General features: G+C 38.6%; 1 long non-coding RNA gene and 2 pseudogenes across 2 annotated transcripts; 2 read left to right on the top strand and 1 right to left on the bottom strand.

The window, feature by feature from the left end:
* Positions 1-7448: 7448 nt before the first annotated feature.
* Positions 7449-9521, bottom strand: LOC146455612 (uncharacterized). Its single transcript, XR_014858978.1, has 3 exons — positions 8758-9521; positions 8276-8374; positions 7449-7832 (listed from the first exon to the last, which is right to left on the bottom strand). It is a non-coding gene; the product is annotated as an uncharacterized LOC146455612 (long non-coding RNA).
* Positions 8554-17897, top strand: part of LOC146455610 (uncharacterized) — a 9419-nt pseudogene continuing 75 nt past the window's right edge.
* LOC146455611 (uncharacterized) lies at positions 10547-15454 on the top strand (annotated as a pseudogene). The gene is made up of 11 exons (XR_014858974.1): positions 10547-12065; positions 12324-12427; positions 13121-13241; positions 13355-13428; positions 13624-13736; positions 13850-13945; positions 14114-14206; positions 14310-14410; positions 14571-14723; positions 14923-15042; positions 15280-15454. The product of XR_014858974.1 is annotated as an uncharacterized LOC146455611 (transcript).

Here is a 17897-nt window from a genome sequence, read left to right as displayed (position 1 = left end):
GGTACTCCGGGTATTGATGAATTTAAAAAGGCTTTTATAACACAACGGACACACAGTGGGAATCGCGCAGGTCTGTCAACCCAATTTTAACACGCAGAAAATTCAGAAATAACAGATACTTTTTGAGCGTTTACGAGTTTTGGCAGTTTTAATTTATATCTGAGTGTTCAATTTGATCACGCAAATTTCGGTAAAATTTCAGATCTTCCTTTTTTTAGGTGGTCATCTAAAATTCCAGGACAAGCCGAAAAGCCACGAAAGGTAACATTTTCCACAGTTTGTTGCGGTATTCGGTATTTCAGTCTAACGTGTGTTCCCTACCACTGTTTTTTTAGAAGTCCAGACAAAACCACGGAATAAGCCGCCGTAGCTTGGCCCTGGCGATACTTAAAGCAGGGCATCCAGAGAAGACAACACTTGCCAAGGGACTGACACAATCCTATTGGTACAGCATTAGCTGCACGTATCGCTCGGGTGAAGAGCCCAAGCCAAAATTTATCAAAGCAGTTTACAACATGTGGAAACGGGACGAACCGTTTCGGAGCTATATCGACCATCTCGAGGTTTGGAAAATTGCATATGATATCTTATAGCCATTCACTGTATTTTATGGCGTTGTATCAACGCCAAAATTCAAGTTAACATTTTAACATTCGAATTCACAGTGTTAGATATGAGTTTATGTTGCAACATTGTTCTTTGTAATCTATTTATTAGCTATTTATTATCTTTTCTATTCTATTTGTAATTTATTCTGTGTGTCAAGAGAATAAAAATTAAAAAAAATAAAAAATATGGGTAATTATGGAATTATAACGACTTTTTTGGAATATAACTGTAACAGATCACTTAATACCAACAACCTGTTACTATTACGTAATATCCCAGCAGGTCTTACAATGTACTATGAGAAAGGTATCGAGAATGAAGAAGATTGTTGTGACCCTCTACTTGAAAAGAACTGGTACCATGGAAAATATCATGTCATCACATATTCCTTGTGCCTGATCCCTTAGATGAAATTTTGTGATGTACACATTTTTTTTATTTGGAAGACGAAGTGGAAATTGGGAAGGGTAGGGGGGGGGGGGGTGGATGTGGGACTGTGACATTGGTGAGGATGTGGGTCAACAATTGTAGAGAGTTGATCTAATGCTACTAATTTGTACACTAACATGATAATTATAACATTACACATTTATAACAGGACTTGTGGCTAAACTTCTTGACGAACAAATTCAAAAATGAGTTGTATCATCTGCTGCCAAAGGACAAAAAGAGTGTGGAAAATGGCTCACAGAAAGCAAAAGCTAAAGTCAAGAAGAGTTACAGAGGGGCATTGTGCATTGGCAGTAACCTCCCCAATGAGGGGAGAACGAAGAGTCACACAAAATACATAAGACCTGGCTCCAAAAAGATAAGAGTGGTATTAGGGAATGAATGGAGTTCACAAACCCGCTCAGAAAGATGTACATCAATGAAGAAAGAAGACCCGTGAAAGATGTGATGTGGGAATATCCTTGTCTATTTGACAAAGAAGAGGTATGTATCAGGTATCACCTATTGCTATTATACAAATCATCATTATAATCATTGCAATAGCATGATCAACCCAGGCACCTATTTCAAATTTTACATTTTGCCATGCAAGATTCCATTAAAGATTTACGGTTTTTTCCCTTTAAGCAAAAAAACGTTACTTTTTGAGTTGTTATTTGTTACGAAGTATTTGGAGACAAAAGCATATTTCGTTTGCCCTTGATCTGTAACACAGTCTGACAGACATACATTTTCTTTTTAGCATGCATGCATGCATGTCTCACTCTTACCCAATTCTGGGATGAAGACATGATGTAACATAACAACCCTTTTCCATGCCTATGTCAGTCCTGAAATATACAATTTTAATAAACTCTGGAAAAAAAAAGAATCTAAAAAGCAAAAAAGAGAGATAATTACATATTAAATACAAATGAAAAACTAGAACTGAAGAAACAAGCATATGGTTTAACCCTGTTTTACATGCATGAAGTTTCACAGCCATTCACTGTAGTTTGTGAGTATCATTTGCTTTGAAGAGATAAAAACTTGAAGCAATAATACCTTTTATTTAATCTGTTTAAAACATATTCTATTGCAGATTTGTAATGAATTTCCAAGACTGATGGCAGGTGAGTCTATGCTGAAAAACGGCATCCCCCGCCCCAGAAGGCTGTTACAGCTAAGACCAAAAATATTACATCACGTTGAATCAAAGACAAATAATTCCAAAGGACTTAAAACTTCTTGATCAAGATGATGATTCTAAAGACAGAGATGTGTATGATGGTGAGTTTTGTCAACACAAATTCCTAATGCCAACGGCAGGTATTATCTCCTGCCAAACAAAAATTATGCAAGAGCCAGTGAACTGATGGTGCAGCAAATGAACATCAAGAAAACAACAGTGTGCCGGGATAGCTGTGTGGTGTTCTCTGTTAAAATCTGCTCTCTTGATGCAAGGAAAGATTAGCATATTATAATTAATGATGTCAGCAGGGGTATGAGGAACATTTGATACCCGAAATTTCCTTGGCTTATGTCTTTTTCTGGTTTCTGCCCTTTATATAGAAGATAAGTCTTTAGTGGCTCTCCTGCGTCTTCCGCTAATTCTGGAAAAGGAGACAAAGCAAGTAAAGAAGCCACAAGAGTTCTTTGTTAACGTACAACTTGATTCCCTTCCCTGGACAAGTTACACGTGATCCTTTCGTGCAAGCACAGAGGCAATATTTTGTATTATTTGGCCAGCCTGTGCTCAAAGTTGTCCTCTGTACTCCTCGAAAACTTTAATCTGAGTTCAGTAAAAGTTGAGACACTTGCAAATAGAAAGGTGGGAACTCCTTCTCCACATTCCAAATTATGTTCTCTTTTATGTCACAAAAATGTTGATCAATCAAGGTTAAGAACATTGTCTATAACAACGTTTTTCAGCAACTTTTTTTATACAGGTTGTGGAGGTATTTGTTATTCAAAAAGACAAGCGTTTGTGGAGTATTGTTGTAAATGTCGGTAACGGCAGGGTGATTTGACAAATTAATGACATGTATGGAAAATTCAATGACAAATCAACACATTTGCATGGAAATTGTAGCAAAAAGAGGGCACGCTTGCCGTGTTTTAAAGCATTTTCCTATGGAGTAATGTTGCTGTCGTTTGTTTGCATCTCTCAAAAATAATTGTGATTGACAGGTGACGCTATAAAAAAGCGGACTAATTCAAGTAACAGTTTAATTTGTCATCGTTCCCTTAGAGAAAACTCACTTTAACCTTATAATTAAAGTAGGAGAGCTATAATTTTCGTTTCATGTTTGATCAGTATAATAACGTTCGGTACTAAGACTAACAAAGTGCAATAGGTTGGCGGATAAAGCATAGCATAACGCTATTACTTGTTAGCCCGTATTGGAAGGATACTATAGGCACAAAGTTCAGTGATCTATAAAAACAAAAGCAATAGAAAGCATGTTTTGGCACTTCATGTTTCATGCATAAAAGAATTGTTTTAGGTCCATCGCTATATTTAATAAATGAAACTACACCTTGAATGTTTATAAAACCGAATTTGTCTGGCTTGTCACGCTCATATCTTGTCACACTATCATCAACCAACAATGATATGTTTTATGCATTTTGTTCCCTACCACTGTTTTTTTTAGAAGTCCAGACAAAACCACGGAATTAGCCGCCGTAGGTTGGTCCTGGCGATACTTAAAGCAGGGCATCCAGAGAAGACAACACTTGCCAAGGGACTGAAACAACAATCCTATTGGTACAGCGTTAGCCGCACGTATCGCTCGGGTGAAGAGCCCAAGCCAAAATTTATCAAAGCAGTTTACAACACGTGGAAACGGGACGAAGCGTTTCGGAGCAATATCGACCATCTCGAGGTTTGGAAAATTGCATATGATATCTTATAGCCATTCACTGTATTTTATGGCGTTGTATCAACGCCAAAATTCAAGTAAACATTTTAACATTCGAATAATTGTGATTGACAGGTAACGCTATAAAAAAGCAGACTAATTCAAGTAACAGTTTAATTTGTCATAGTTCCCTTAGGGAAAACCCACTTTAACCTTATAATTAAAGTAGGAGAGCTATAATTTTCGTTTCATGTTTGATCTATCATCAACCAACAATGATATGTTTCATGCATTTTGTTCCCTACCACTGTTTTTTTTAGAAGTCCAGACAAAACCACGGAATTAGCCGCCGTAGCTTGGCCCTGGCGATACTTAAAGCAGGGCATCCAGAGAAGACAACACTTGCCAAGGGACTGAAACAACAATCCTATTGGTACAGCATTAGCCGCACGTATCGCTCGGGTGAAGAGCCCAAGCCAAAATTTATCAAAGCAGTTTACAACACGTGGAAACGGGACGAAGCGTTTCGGAGCAATATCGACCATCTCGAGGTTTGGAAAATTGCATATCATATCTTATAGCCATTCACTGTATTTTATGGCGTTGTATCAACGCCAAAATTCAAGTTAACATTTTAACATTCGAGTTCACAGTGTTAGATAAGAGTTTACGTTGCAACATTGCAGTTTGTAATCTAACAAACATTTTTACGATTTAACATTCGAGTCGACTATATGCAAAACTCTATGTGACAAAGTTAGTGATCACAATTTATAATTCAAGTTCGTAATGCAACTTCATAGTGATAAGGAGAACCTCATTTGCATTTACTTTCCACAAACTTTTACATTCGGGACTACAAAACTAGTTTCGTCAATAGACCTCGTCAGTTGGTACCGACAGTTTGAAAGTGTAGATTTTTTCTTTATTTTCTATATACTACGCTCTACTTTTATGTATCGAGCACTGTAATATGGAAAAATTAAAAAAAATAAAGAAAAAAACTACACTTTCATCCCGACAAGCCTGTTTCATGATCTCTCACTCTTCAGGGGATTTCAATGACAAGAATATATATAACCATCATTTATATACCAAAAAAATTTACATAATTACCGTTGCAGAAAATTTAAAATTTAAAATTTAAATGTTGCAATGTTTAGTTGTTACGTAATAACGCTTTCTTTCTGTGGCGGCAAGAAGATGCTAGTTTGTTTCGTTTGTTCAGTGATGACCGATTCGGTCGACAGATGATTAAAAATTTCTGTTTGAGGCAGAGATTACATCTTTGACTTGAGCTGTTGTAAGGTGAGCTAGATGAAATGATACGCCATGAGATAGAGTGGTCAATGTCGCTGTCTTTAAGAGACCAAATGTGTTTACTGAGTTCAATGGAGTTCCTGTGTTTTGCTTGACGGAATGATGCAGAGTGGTTTCTGTATCTTGTCTTGAAATCGTTTTCTGTGAGTCCGATGTATGTTTCAGAAGTGTTGTTGTCTTTGCGTGTGACGGTTGCTTGGTAGATAACTGATGATTGGAGACAGTTTCCGTTAAGTTAAGTGGGCGTGTGTTCTTTTGCCGGCAATTGCATGATTTGCTGTCAATAACGTTATCTGCGGTTTCATCATATCAGTGTGTTTGGATGAATTCAAAATACGCTTGTTGTGTCTGTCGATAATTTGTTTAGTGTTATTCATGCAACTGTAACTGATCTTGATAGTATTACGATTCAGCGACACAATAATTTTTAAAGGAGACCGTTTCAGAAATGAATCGATCCTTGACATCCGTATCATTACAAGCCTACTGAAACCTTTCAGTATACACATTTTACCTTGAGCCATCCTCTGGGTGTTAAAAGAGGTTTTATTAAAGGCAAAGCACTCAGACTACTGAGAACAAATGTGACCTGGAAAGCGAAAACGGACATTAACGGTTTTCCGCTTAACGGGCAAAAAAAAAACGGATTGCAAACGATGTTAAACGGATAGTAAACGGTTACCACAAGCGTTTAAACGGGTTCCAGTTCCGTTTAAACGGATAAATAAAAGCGTTAAACGGTTGGGCAAAGTCCAAAAACGGAATGCCATAAATGTTAAACGGTTGCAGAATTTTTTACACGGAAAGCTGACAACGTTAAACGGTTAAAGAAAGTCGTTAAACGATCATAAACGGAGAGCTCAAAACGTTAAACGGTAAGTAAACAGTTTCAAAAGTTCACAAGGAAACGAACGTAAACAAATAACTTTGATCGACTGTTGTCAAATACTGAAAATACATTTCACTATAATACGTAAATACTGGAATCTTTTAAATGGAAATCTAAAGTATCTCATTTAGTTTTGTCATTTCATTCCGGACAAGCTAGCAGCGGAGTAGATAAAAAGCCAAATTATTATAGCTATAAATAATCACAAATGACGTGATGCCTTGAATTTGTATAATATTGAAAACATGCGACTTCACGGACGAGAGATCACGTCCGTCTTTTAGTCACCGACATCAACAATTTCTTAATCGCGTGCAAAACACTCTGATTTTGAAGGATTAGAAAATTTCCACATTACGCCGAGCATTGGTCGTATTTTAAGCGGACTCATGTGCGACAAATGAAAGAAACGTCATCGTTTGAACTTTGAACAAGACTACAACTTAATGAAAAGCGCTGAATAAATCCGAAAGCTTGTCGAATCTAACCCAAGTCAAGTCTGAATTTAATAAAGCTTTCGTCCGACTTTCATTTGATTTTTCCTTAGTACCATTTGAATCATCCATCTCGTGTTCGACTTTAGCCCGACATTTAAACAGACCCAGATGATAAAAAATCTTTCCCGCTAGCCTTCGTAGCAAGCGTTTCTAGCAAGCGAAAACCTACAGTCGACTCGGTGATAACTCGAACCCTCGCTAGACCTCGCTATAAGTCGAACCTCGCGCTAACTTGAAGCAATTTTCCTTACCTTTCAGGTCATTTTCTATATAATTTTACCCTCGATAAACTCGAACTCCCGATAACTCGAACCTTTTTCAATTTACCTTGAAGGTTCGAATTATCGGGAGTCGACTATTTCTCGCGCGGCCAGAAACCGGAAACTAGATTTTCGCTCGCTCACTGGAAACGCTTGCTAACCAGGCCACTTGCCCGCCGATGCACGATACCTCTGATGCAGAATTTCTTCAGAAAATAATACCCTTTTGTTCCAGTAAAGACACACCCAGCACGCTGAAAGAAGTCTGATATAAACAAATTTAATCAGCTGTTACAAGTTACTAGAAAAAGATACACTTTTCAACAGATATTTAGCGACCGCTGTCATATAAAACCTTAAACCTAATACAATAAAATTGTGTCTTAGCTTTCCCTATTTTCGCCAGCTTGCTTTTGAATGTGTTTGTTGAGTCGACATTTAGCATTAATCTTTCCTTTGATGCACTTCCAGGTCTTTTCCTTTTCCACTGCAGATTCCAAAGGAAAGCGACTAAAAACGAGCACCTTTAACGAATTAAGCCTTTTGCTATCTAAAGGGAGTTTGTTGTGGGTTCCGTCGGTGTTGCTGTTACCCAGTTCCGTTGAAGAGAAGAAATACGGTAATAGCTTTAGTGCGCATTTGTGTCGCTCATGTTCTTTTTGTAGCACATCTTTCACTGCCAAGAACTTCCGAGGGGTAACGCACGAACAACAACTTCGTCGTCAATTGCAGTTTCCAAAGACTGCTGTTCTTGGGGGATTTCGACCATTGCAGACATCTAGGGGGGTACTGTTACAGGTGTACTGGGCATTGTTACGGCCGTCGTGGACTGCGCTGTTACGGTTTCAGGTATGGACGGCGACAAAGGAGTCGACGGAGGCAGTGGAACGAAGTCCCCGAAATCGTCTGTTAGACTAGCCAAGGCAGCAGGATCAATGGTTCGAAGATCATCGTTCTCATGGAACTGGAAATTAAAAACGTCACTCGTCAATCTAGGCAGCACTCTATCAACCTTGGACAAGAAGGCTCACTGTGAAACCTGTTTTGACGGCACGACTCGACTGAGAAAGTACCAACTAACACAAGACGATCCATGAAATCGCGAAATCTACATGAAGGGCAAGACAGATTCAGTCTTCAAGCGAAATAATTTTTGACGTCGCGTTCTGTCCCCGTCTTGGTAGCCTGCGTGCCTTAAAAACTATTTTAGAAATACGCAACTTGCAGCTCTCAGGTAAAACCAAAACAATTTTGATCCTTAATCAACAATGAATCCGAAATCTTGAAGTGAACTATTTGTCTACAATCAGACTCTATTTTTTGTTTAGATTTCTCACATTGCCAGCTTGCCAAACATCTATTTCTCCCGTGATATCAAGTTCGCCTCAGAAAAGACCTTGAACTTACCGTTTTGTCAAACAAATCCAGGCGTTCCTCAATCCTCTTTAGACGTCCTGACAGGTTGTGCTCCACTGCAGATATGGTGTCCTCTAATTTCTCAATCATCTATGAAAATTATGCAAGAAAATATCTGCTCAATACTTTTTAAACGGCCGTTATACTAGAGGAGTTTTTATACTAGAGGAAAATTGGGACTATGTTTTAAATAGAAAATAACCGACTAAATGCCAACACGTTTACAGACTGCTTTCAGGTTTTCGTAATCTTAAAGTGCGACTAATACAATGGGGGCCATTCAGAAAAAGTTACTAGTTTTCGTACCCGACAACAAAGTTGTGAGATTGGCTACCAACTTGGAATGAAAATGATAATTTTAATCCCTTCTCTTGATGTGATTTCTTTTAACTTTTTAAGGCGGCCAAATTAATAGTAGTTGGACTGTAAGTGTTTTTAAACCAGTCCAATTTGACAATCGTAATTCTGCTTACCTTGCTGAAGTGTTCTTGATTTCTATTTAGTGCTTCAACTACAGAAACACTGGTACGCTGGAGTTTCGCGACCTGGTTTTGCAGGGTAGCACATTCAGCATTCTTTTCGCCCAACTGCTTCTTCCAGTATGCTACATCTTCGGTCACTTCTTCGGTTCGCGTTGCAATGCTTTGATCAGCAGCTTTTGGTTTCTTACCCACTCGATTCCACGACAACTCGGCTTCCCTTTTGCGTTGTTCTGATAGAAACTCTGCGAAAGGATCACTTGCTTCACCTGAATTTGGCAAATGTTGTTCAGGTCTCTGCGATTAGAATAAAAACAAAGAAAATTGGTTTCGATACAAACGAACGAGTTGAGAAAACGTTTGCTAAAAAGTTAGTTGCAAACGAATTAGAAAGTCAGATTTGAAATTATGGTGACGACACAGCACACGATGGAATAATTGCGTGTGCATCCTTAAGAGTTCAATCCAATCAATAAGTTTTGGACATGTTTTGTTTTCACCGATAACTTGCAGGTGAAAGAAGTACTGTCAGAAGCTATAGATGAAAAGTTTCCTCCTTTGCTGCGCAGCTAATAGAACCCAAACAAACACCAATCGTTTGATTGGGTCCGGTAATCGAACATAATCGAACTCACAATAAATTTAGTCAGTCCAACACTCAAGGTTTATTATGATTACTCCTACGCCAATGTTTACTTATTTTCAGGCGTCAAGAGTTGGATTCCAAACAAAATCTAATCGGATTGAATTCGATTGTGTTCGACAATTGGTTCGATAATCGAACCCACAGCAAAATAGCCGATCGAACGATTGGCGTTCGATTGAGTTTTGTTGAGAGATTGAATTTTGTTTCGTTTTTTTTGTCTGCTAGATACGACCGATAACTTGCAGGTGAAAGAAGAACTGTCACAAACTATAGACGAAAAGTTTCCTCCTTTGCTGCGTAGCTAATAGAACCCAAACAAACACCAATAGTTCGATTGTGTCCGGTAACTCACAATAAATTTAGTCAGTCCAACACTCAAGGTTCATTATGATTACCCCTATGCCACTGTTTACTTATTTTCAGGCGGCAAGAGTTGGATTCCGAACAAAATCTAATCGGATTGAATTTGATTGTGTTCAATTTTGTCCAAAACGTTAAACGGATAACAAACGTTTTATCCAAAACGTTAAACGGATAACAAACGGTTTGTCTAAAACGTTAAACGGATAACAAACGGTTTGTCCAAAACGTTAAACGGATGCCCTTTTTTTTAAATGGTTTAGAAAGGCATTAAAACGTTTTACCAAAATCGTTAAACGGATGCGAGAGTTTAGTAAACGGATAAGAAAAGCGTTTAAATGCTTGTGCGATCCGTTTAAATGGACGTTAAACGGCTATAAACGGATTTTTCCGTTAAACGGTATAACGTTAGTGTCCGTTTTCGCTTTCCAGGTCACAAATGTGCCGATCAACTCGAAACTTCAACATCCACCCCCCGGGCAAATCCCGGGCATTTGAACTTTTGAAGATTGGATCGTTCAAATTCCCGCCCCCTCGGGCCAAAATGGTGTTCAAATGCCCTACCTAATCGTCGGATTTGTCTGTCAAATGCCCCTCCTAAAGAACAATCGTTGTCGGCTCCTGTGATGAGTTACTACAAAAACCACAACTTTAACATTGAAACTAATTATTGGAAATTGAATTTATTTAAAAGTCGGACAATGTCAATCAGCATCAGAAGTGTAAGCTGTTCTAACTCCGCAACACGGCAAAGGTTGTTAAAATGAGTTAGCCGACTACATAGACTGTTCGAGTGGCAGGGTATTCTGTCTATTCTGCAGTTTAAGCCAAAGCGGCGGTTTTTCATTGGACAATGTTTGCTTTTTCTTTACTGTTCACTGCTGTTTTATGGCTATTCTAAAAATCTCTGCAGACACAAATGCGGGAGAAAGGCGCAGCTTGACTCATTGCATAAAAAACTACATCGTTTAAGGAACTAGAAATACATATTAATTAGTTAGCCGGCTACGTAGAATGTTGTTCGAGTGGCAGGATATTCTGCAATTTGAACCAGAGCGGTTTTTCACTTTCTCTATTCACTGCGGGACAAAGCCGCAGCTTGACTCATTGTATAAAAAATCTACATTGTTTATATACAATCTATAAAAATAATTAACATTTAAACACGAAGGTTCGCTATAAAAGGGCATTGACTCCTCCCCCTAATTTCAAATTCAGAAGAAAATCAAAATGGTGGCCAATGCGAAGAACAACGACAACTTTGCAGCACGAGTTGTTCTGATCTATACCACGAGAAATCGGTGAAAAATAACCTTAAAAAACAATAAATGTTATGTTTTGAATTGAATATATACAAAAAAGGCAATATTTCGCCTTTTTTCCGGCCGAAAACGCGGTCTGGGCTGGTAGAATTCAAATACGGCGCCATTTCCGCTAGCAATGTCACGTTGCCGTCATACCCACCAGCCACTAGAAGGGATGTTCTTGCCGTCTTTTGAGCCGGCAGTTTCTTTAACAATAGACTAGCAGTTTCTCATGAAATTTATGCGTGTTTCAAATGTTGCGCAGGGATTTTGGCGGCCAGTTCATGATCAGCCACGGTTTGTTTTGGTTCAGTTTCATTCCACCGCGCTCGTTCTAATCGCTTTTTTTCTTCGCCGGTCGGTATGCTTACGGTTTCTCCACCTGAGAAGAAGAGGAAAACCTAACGAAACAAATTGTCAAACGCGAAAAGAGATCCAGAGGACCCAAACCACCACTTCAGCTGGACGGTGGAAGTGAAGAGGGGGGAGAAAGACCGTTTGGAATATTTGAAAGATCGACTGAATCAGGCAAAATGGCTGCTCGGAATCAATCAAAAAACCTCATCAACGCAAAATGCTGATCTCCTGGAGCATCTGCTTCACTGTTTTGACTTGGTTCAGCCTTCAGTCATCAGTGCAAGGTCGTCTTCTGTTGCATCAACCACATCGGTCTCTCCTGAACCTGTGCAACCTGTGCAACCGTCAACAGTGCCAGAGCAGCCGCGACCTCAGAGAAGGCAGATTTATGTTGATGGTACTGTAGATGACCCCCAGTGTATTTGCACTGGTGAATCGCTGAAAGCTTTGACCAAATACTTCAGTGGCAACCCTGAGTGCGAATTTTGCGGAGGAGAGTACGTATGGTCCGAGATGACGTTTTCTCAGCAAGGCCACGTCTGTCGTATGATGGTCCCTTGTCCCTGTAAAGACTCGGTCGTCTGGCTGAGTTCTGGAATTCTTGGTCACCCTGCCAAGTATATTGCAAATGTGAGGTAAGCCATTTGTATTTTCCCTCTAATGCTGATAAGTGCACAAAAAATCCTCCTCAGATGTCAGTCAACAGCAAAAGAGCAAGGGCAATATCAAACGATATTTATAGTATTTTGCTAGAAGTCTTACAGCCTCTGTAATATATTTCACAAGCTCTGTTTTCTCTATGAGTCACTCTATTGTTGTTGACTTTTCAAGGCAACTATAGGCATTATTATTGAGGTAGGTTCTAAAGTTGTAAATTTCATTTCTTCCTGTAGGATGGTCCATGCATTTACCAGCACTGGTCTGACTGAGACCCAGTACCACAGCTTTGGTGAAGCTGCTGGCATTGGCTCAGTCATGGACAGGTCAATTGATACAAGTGAGTCGTTTTCGATGACTTTACACACAGTTGATCATGTAAAATTTCTATCAGATTTTTTTTACCTAGATTGGTTGATGTTGTTTGAAAAGACAAACAGCGGCAATTGGGACACAGGTAGTCTTGCATCATACACATGTGTACAAATTACTTGATACTTGTAGTTTTATATCAGCCGCTGAATTATAATAGCTGCTTGCAGGTTTTTGCATAAGGCTGGTAAAGATAAAGTCACCAATGTATAAATAGGGATTGCCAGGAATTTTTTTCAATTACTCAATAGCTTAGCTTGCCATTGCACGCAGCAGATTGCTAGCACATTTCTAGGCTGTTTTCCTTACATCTGTAGGCTGTACGTAAGATAAATTCTCATTGTTGTTTATCATTATATACAGTACAGTATTCCAGAATATAAAATACAATTCTGAAAATAAGGCTTACTTACCTTTTACCTTCCCTTGCGACAAAGTGAAGCAAAGCCCTACATAAACAAAAGTCAGCTTCAAGTAAAAGCAAAACTAATAAAACTAATTGACATGCACATTGATTCTCTTTTAGACTCCCTGCTATTTTTTTTTTCGCTCTCTTTCCCCTGTTTGCGCCCTTTCTCCACTGTCTGAATGCTTGGGACAGGCTACCCAATAATATACACCGGTCTTCAAAATTTATGTATCTACATCCATTTTGTCCTAGTTTACAATGACGGTGGCTTTGACGGTGGCTTTTGTCTACGGTCCTGGAAATCGCCCAGAAAGCCATGGCAGATGCCAGAAGTGAGTTTCAGGGAACGCACAACTATGCACTGAATAGTGATGTAAGTAACCTAAGTTGATATTGCCAATAGCAACTGCTGTTCAAAATTCTATTGAGAACCCTGATTGGTAAGGCATAACATGAATTTATGTAATGTTTTCTTCCTCTTTTCAGTGTATCATCACTGATGCCCGGCATGACTCTAGCAGATCAGCCATGCACTCCACTGTGTCAGCTATTTCTAGGAGGTAATGCTATGAAGGCTGCATCAGTGTGTTTTTAGAAACAGTGGTACTCAATCTTTACTTCTACTTTGCTTTTCAGTTGACCCCCTTACCATTTCCCCTCACTATTGACTGGTATTTGTCTTCTGTAACAATAATTATTATAATTAATATTATGTTACAACTGTAAGTATTGGTATTGTTTATTGGTTTCTACAGCAACAAGAAAATTATTGGTGTCTGCAACTGGAGCCGTGCAAACGAACGTAGTGCCCCAAGCAGAGAGGTACCCACGACCAAGGAGTTGATCACCAACCTCACAGAAAATCAAGGTCGGTAGTTTTGTGACTTGACTACAACTTATTTATATTAGTTAGTATCATATTAGAAAAGAACAAGGACATAATCAAGATTTAATTATATACTTTTAACAATTTTCAAACAGGGCATAGAGTTAGAGAGATTGCCCATGACTGTGTCATGGCTCTCAAAAATTGGTTCCAGGGAAAAGGAATAAGGAACTCCTTTGATACATGGCATGGTAAGTGTATAATTTTTATTGATGTTTATATAAAGTAAACATATGCATGTAGTTCTTGGCCTTTCTAGCTTATAGCAAGACTGAAACACATGCTTCCCCTCCCCATAACACATTGATTGCATTTAGAACCTTTAGATATCATCCTCCACCTAATGCTTGCTGTCGTAGGTACGAAAGGAGTGGCAAGAGACATGAAAAAAATTTGCAGTGGAACACGACGTGACCAAGGGATAAAATGGTTTACAGAACTATCTGACAAAGGTAAAACATTGCACAGCATGAGATTGACTAGTATGAAATGATAAATGTACAGAAAGGTACTGTAAGTGTATGTCTTATGTATGTCTTATGTTTCACATAACAGCAAAAGCAACAAAAACCCATTTCTACTATGCCATGAAGAACAATGATGGGACTGCAGCTGGATTTCAAAAGTACCTGCTAAATATTGTGGACCATTATCAGGTGATGGTGGATTGAACAATTTCTTTTCCGATTTGCAAATTAGCACTATGTATAACATTATAAACATTTACTTCCCTATGGATTCACATAGACATAAGATGTGTGTCAGGCAGTCACTAATCTCATGGCATATATCATATCTGTGTTTCATTTACTACAGCTAAAGCATGAGTTGTGCCACCAGGACTCCAGGTGCAAACAGCCTGGCTATGTTTGCTCCAAAAAGCCCTTGACCAACCCCAAGGCAGTGGAGGCTTACAAACTGGCCATCACCAAGACAACAATCTACAAGAATCCAGATGATTATCTCCTGGTTAGAATCCAAATAGAATAGCACAAAACTTTAGTCCCCGTGGACTTGAGTTATGCTGATTTTAGAATTATGTACATGTATGGATGTGTAATAAGAAAATAAGGGGTGTGAGTGTTTAAGGGTGGGGTGCATCAAGTGTTTAAACCTTTCGTCAATTATATTGATTTGATCTGTATACTTTTCCCATCATTTACTACAGTGCCGAGACACGTTTTACATTGAGTCCTTTAATGTGGTGGTCTTGATCTATGCCCCAAAGAGAATTCACTTTGGCGACAAGACATATGACATGAGGGTATATCTTGCTGTTTTGGATTGGGTAGGTTGGCTTGTTACAATTTATTTAACTTCAAAGCAGTCATTGCTGTTGAATTTCATCTTGAGTGTTAAACAACTTCATTTTACTGTCCACTCTGTATACAAGATTGATGTGCCTTTTTAATTAACATGTTCATTTATTTCTTTGTAATGCGAAGGAGTGTGTGCTCCATAAATGGGGTGTGGTATCAACAACAAGGATATCTAACAAGAAAATAAATATATGTTTTCATTTCAGAATGAAAATGTTGGGAGAGAAGTTCACTCTGTCCAGTTCTACCAGCAATCTAGACACCCTGGAAGAATGGCTCCTACTCGAATTCTGAGACCAAAGACCTTCCAGTTCAGATGGGCCATATGGAATGCACTCTTTCAAAAAAAACAAAATTAGTGCGGCACCTCTGCCAATTTGAGCAGGTCTGTTCCTTACAGTTCAGCCTATTATAACAAACCAAAAACTTCTCTACCCACCCATGTATTTTCCAGAGGAGAAACTGAAGGAGAGTTTCTTCTTCATATAATATTATTTGTTATTTTAATATGAAATTTTACTTTGCTTCTGGTTCAGCTTCATGATTTTTGTATTATTACTATTATCATCATTATTATTATTTATTTATTATTATTATATTTTTTGCAGTAACCAAGGCAGCTACTGCAATTTGTTGGAGGGGTATACTGAAAGGAGTGGTTGTTCTTCATGGGGTTATTGATTGACCAGTCATCAATTCAACAAACAAAAAAAGGCTCCTTTAGGAGCCACCATATATTTATAGAAGTCAATGACCCTCAAAACCATTTTACAGTTTCATGATTCATGTAGCCTGCGTAGCAGTCGTTTCCGTTTCCTTCAAGCTAAGCGGGGGAAGCACGCGCTTGCCCCACTTGGCTTGAAGGAAACAGAAATGACTGCTATGCAGGCTATGATTTATGATAATAAAAACATATACATCACGTAGATCTTCTCTGGATTGATATTCCTTTTTTAATTAATTAAGGTGCTGCTGCTTGTCCTGTACAAAATACAAATCTGAACGCAAAAAATGTCACCCAGCTGTCACACTGTTTTCTTCGCATCACAACAATCACACGAAAGCAAAATGTTGGCGAGTTGATTGCACTCTTAAGTGGCGGCCAACTTTGATCAAGATTACATAAATACGCGATTTCCGATAACCTTACCCCATTTCCGATCTTAGCCTGCTCGACTTATACTTTAAATTCGTCAAAGAAAAATGTAACGCAGGTGAAACGCTGTTTCTTTCGCATTACAACAATAACAATAAAGCAAAATGTTGGCGAGTTGCACTCTCAAGTGCCGGCTAAGAGTGAACAAAAATGTACGCACACAGTAAGATGATGCCATTGATAATGTACCCCTTTGCGTCGGCAATCTTTCAATTGCTGCCAACCTAATCACTTCCATTTCATTGGTTCGCTGTTCCTCGTACGGTAATAGTCATTATATCAATGCTTGAAGTAATTAAAATGCTTCCGGTCGGCTAAACAAACAACTTAAACTGACCGAGTTGTCGACTCCTCTGTTCCTCTATTTCTGCAGGTAAGTTCATCTTCCTTGTTTCAAGTATGATATTGTTTGAAGCATTCGTCGGAAGTATTTGTCAAAGCCTCATAAGTTTTTGCATCGCTACTACGACGCGAAAAGATGTCTTTACAGCTGTGTCGCACGGACGATTTGCACTGTCGATTCGCTTTTATGAATAAACTTCAGTGGCATTGAAAAATAACATTTATGCTTTGTTCCCTTTTATAGAATTACTACAATGGCCAAATCAGCAAAGGATAACACTGGTAAGCTCATCAACTTTCCACTTACATCGACAAAACCAATCCCTTTACGCTGACATCTATTTTCACCTGTTTTACCTCTTTATTCACTTCTTAAGCTTTATTTATGAAAATTCAACAGTCATGTACCTTGATAGGGGTGCATAAAACACTCTTTGTTGAATGTTACAGCATGCATATTCTCCTCAGTGTTCTCCCAATATTTCTTGTGGTACTGCTTAGAACACTTTGTTTTCAATAACATATATATCATGTTATCCTCCGTCAGTAACACTTGGCCTTTTGTTAACTCCTAACACACAAAGTTTATAAATAAGGCTTATTCTTTCTTCTTCCCAGATGCAGCAGAATTAAACTGTTACCTTCACTCAGTGTCACCCATTAAAAAGTCTGGTAAAATCAGCTACTTCGACTGCAATCTCCAGACAGAAAGTGACATTTATAGAGGTGTATGCTTCGCAGTTAAAAAAAAAGAAACCCTGGAGGCCATGCAAAACCAGAAATCACCGGTAAAAATAAAAAGGTACAGTCTCAGTACAAAATATGGAAGAAAAGATGTAGTTATCAACAAGAACACAACAATTACAGCAACAACTGCTGACTTTAAATACCAAACCCAAGAAGACATCACATCAATCCATTCGCTGGCAAATGTTGCACCAGAGCAGCTTGTTCAAGTAAAGGGATACCTCGCTTACTTGGGTGGAACAAAGAAAATCCTGGTACAAGGATCAGAGCTAAAGAAGCAAGAGGGCTTCATTGCAGATCCATCCAGATACATCAAGATAATACTCTGGGCTAATCACACAGACAAACTGAACCAGGGATCCACCTACTTCTTCAATAAACTGAGACTAAAAAAAAAATGCAGATTAGAGATACCTCAACACACCCAAACAAGCAAGTGAATGCACAATAGAAGAAGCTGAACCTTTCAAAGACTCACTTCCCACAGTAGACGAAGTTTTGACCTCCAAAGAAATCACTGCACGTATTCTAGGAATAAGCAGCATTAATAAATACAGTTCATGCTGTCAATGTATGAAG

The sequence above is a fragment of the Pavona decussata genome, unplaced genomic scaffold (genome assembly GCF_977016875.1).
Source record: "Pavona decussata unplaced genomic scaffold, jaPavDecu1.1 SCAFFOLD_272, whole genome shotgun sequence".
NCBI lineage: Eukaryota > Metazoa > Cnidaria > Anthozoa > Scleractinia > Agariciidae > Pavona > Pavona decussata.
This window is presented reverse-complemented; position numbering and strand designations above follow the sequence as displayed.